We start from the raw sequence: 3,641 nt of genomic DNA on the forward strand, positions 1-3,641 counted from the left end.
GTTATGAATGATGCGTGACGCCTGTTTGCTTGGAATCACTTGCAGTTTTGAATAATGCGTGATGCCTGTTTGCCTCGTTTGCATGTACACGTATGTTCCACGCATCCTTATTGTTAGTTTGATGCACACTGCAGCATGGCAATGGCTGGTCATTACTCTTATTTTAATCCCATGAATATTGGTGACCTGTAAAAACTGTGGCTCGCTGTTTAAAAGACTCGAAGTATCGAGTACGATAGGTAAATGATTTAAGCTACAGCTAATATTTGTTTCGATAGAGGCATGAAGCCAAGGTATCAATATATCTATCTCTTCTTCCTCCTAGTATGCTTCGAGGAATAAGGCCATTAGTGCTGTCTTATCCATATTTTTATTTCATGTTCATTTCTTTTTTAGTTCATGTCTGTGCACTTAGGGTGTGCGGATGAAAAATGTAAGGTCATGTCCGAGCGCATTTCTTTGAGACCAAATTCTATGAACGACGCGTTGTCTAGAGGTCGTGTCAAGTGAACATTGGAGATAGGATAGCGCCAAGCATGGATCATCTAATCATGGTACGATACAAATTCTGAAGTTCTGCGCAATGCATATCTAGTATGGTGGCCGGTGAGTCTATTCTGCTGATCATTGCAACGCCTGAATTTTGCCTTCGGGAAGCATTCTCTAGTCGAAAAAACTGCTGCGCATGCGTAAACCCATGAGGTATTCTACACCAAGCGCGGCGAACCCGAATGTCTGAATATTGTTGATAGGGCGCTAAAGCGTGTCAGACATCGCCGTCATTATTTAACTGAATATTTTTAATATTAATAATAATATTAATTTAACTGAAAATTGGTGAACAGTGATGACACGATTCTTGTGAAGGCAAATGCGGCTGCATGAGGTTTTGAGGAGCATTTTGCTTTCTTTTTTCAAGGATTGTTCTAAAACTGGTCGGATGTGTTGGCACAAACTAGAGAAGTTAGGTGAGGACACGCACAACTGAGAAGAATGGTTTTCAGTTGAGGAGGAGTAGTTCTGCATACAAGGGCGCAACGACATTTCAGGTCTTTATGATCTTTTGGGAGTCTGTGCCATATTGGACCCATGTAGCTTGTCCTTGTCCACGTTGTCTTGGCTGTTCTTAATGACAAGTTCCTGACATCCGTAGGAGCTCTTAATGATGATAACATCTTGAGACTGATTCATTGCTTTCAAAACCCGAGTCTCTCCTGATGAGATGTCTGACCCCGATCGTAGCTTCTGACTGAATACAGGTAAGATATAAGTTATGAAGCGCATTTGCAATGAACGTTGTGCATAAGGGTAAGCCGGTGTTGGTAGCCTTATTGCTCGCAGAACAAGAAGAGTCTCCTGGCTATTCTACGGGGAACAAGGCTCTCAGTGCCCTTTAATCTATATACAGGTAATGTGCTTTGCTAGTGCTTCATTCTTTTACAGTCTGTAAATAGATGATGATTTGAGAGACATTTACCAACCCCAACCCGAGAATGCTCTTACAGATAAATGATTGGTTTGCACGAGTCACGAGAGACAGACATTGCTGGCATACTTCATCCACATTTGACATACTGACATATGTTTCATACATACGGAACCCAACATGTGCGTGAAATATCTGAAGTGCCCACTGTCGGTAAAGAAGTGCCTCGCCTGTCGCTCTTACTTGGTGCGGGCTGCCTCTCCCATCTAGCCTAGCGCGACAGCCGTGCCTCATTACTGCCCGTGTAGTCTGTAATCCTGGCCGGCGGCCGATCGGCGCGCCGCAGAGTCGTGCAGACCAGACACGCGCGGCGCATAGCCGGAGGCTCACGACGAGCGCCGCGCGCCGCAGAGAGCGTGCCGGGACGTGGCCTTCGTGACAGCGGCCACCGCCGTCTGTCGGCGCCGGAGACCTTGAGCGAGCCGCGGACTGCGGTCTGTGTCGGCCGCTCCATGCCGCCTCTCGCGCTCATCCGGGCTGGAATGCCGTCGGCGTCACGTGCAGCGGGGGGTGCGGGGACCGGCTACTGGACTGGTGAGGGGCAGCGGGATTACAGGCCGACATGGACGAAACGGGCGCGTGACCTTGGCGGGTCCGGCATGAAAACCGCTCACCGGCGTGGATGCAGGCGCTGAGACCTTTTGATGGACCGTGCTGTCGACCCTGCACCGACCATCGTCATGCGCTGCACCACGCACTTGCTGTTGTCGAGTGCACGCTCCCACTGCTCCTCAGCAACTGGAAAATGCGCCAGGAGGGAACTTGTGACCTGATCTAGAGTAAATCAGTGAACTACAGTTGTGCATACGACATGACTTGATTTCTTAATGCGTCAAAGCAAACACTTACAAAAGCGTCTGAGTAATCTCGTTTGGGTTCTAGAGCTAAATTAGAACACAAAATCAAAGGGTGTCAAAATGGAAGAGTCTACAAGTGAAATGAGTAAAATGAAAGTGAAAAGTCGTGCCAAAAAGTCATGTGAAAAGAGCAAAAAGGGATATAGTTGATGTGCAACATAAGCAAACAAAATTCAAATGTGCGAACGTTATGCCACCAAAGCAATAAATTTACGCATTAAAATGAAATGCCCAAAAGTTTGGAAATTACGTGAGAAACGCCACAAAAGCAAAACTCAGAGTGATAGGAGCGGGTTGGGTTAATAGTCGTACAGGCATTAGGTCAAAGGACCAAAACAAACCACACAAAAGTCATCAAAGTGACGTATGTTGGGAGTGGTGGTATATTGATTGATGTTCCTTTTAACGACTTTTTCAGAAGCTTTAGCTGTGACGTTATCCCCACACATGCGCGCCTTTATAGCCTTTATCCCGGAAACGTGGTCGTTCCAACTATGCTCCTCAATGCGTCATCGATTGCGCCATGCAGCGTTTCTATGACGTTGAGGTGCTACCAAACTAGCCGTGCGAAATGGCCAACCTTGCACGCGCTACATTCCCTCAGGTATGAAATAGCCATCCGTGGAGAGAATCGGCTGCAAGGCCGCTGAATGAGAGAATTTCTCTTGCTGGGCCGGTAGGGCTGCGAAATACAAAACTGGTAGGGCTGCGAAACACTAAACGTAAACAAAAGCCGCTGCGGATGCGACGGATGGATGATGAAGTTTCTAGCATCGAACGCGTCGGGCTGGCAACGTAAGCCATGGTTGCACATTCACGGTCTGACAGGTTGGTAGCGTTGTCGTAAGAGCTCTTGAAGTCAGCATTGATATCAGAAGGAAACGATGCTGGACGGAGTGAGCGAACAGCACATAATCAAGCTTAAGCGAATTTCAAGCGTGTGGCTCTGGTCAGATCACCACTACCGGATCTCCTCAAAATACGTGCTTGAAGTTTGACGTGAAAGTATTCCTTTCCGGTTTATTAGGGTTAACAATGGAGAGAAACAGTGAATAGATTGCAGACAAAATAGCACATAGGGACTACTAATTGACGCAAAACAAAACCTGCACAGACCAGATAACCTCATTTTCCCCCAAATGATGCCAGCAGCCATCCCTGGCAGGGACGCTACCTAGGGCTGGGAACAGTACATGGGGGCCGCCACCGCTGTACACGACGGACAGTAAGCCACTGCACAGAGCACCACCGCTCACCAACGTCCAAAGTGGCCTGCTGAATAACCTAGCCACCATACA

This window comes from Pollicipes pollicipes, unplaced genomic scaffold (assembly GCF_011947565.3).
Source record: "Pollicipes pollicipes isolate AB1234 unplaced genomic scaffold, Ppol_2.1 Scaffold_7231;HRSCAF=8579_pilon_pilon_pilon, whole genome shotgun sequence".
In the NCBI taxonomy this organism is placed as follows: Eukaryota; Metazoa; Arthropoda; class Thecostraca; order Pollicipedomorpha; family Pollicipedidae; genus Pollicipes; species Pollicipes pollicipes.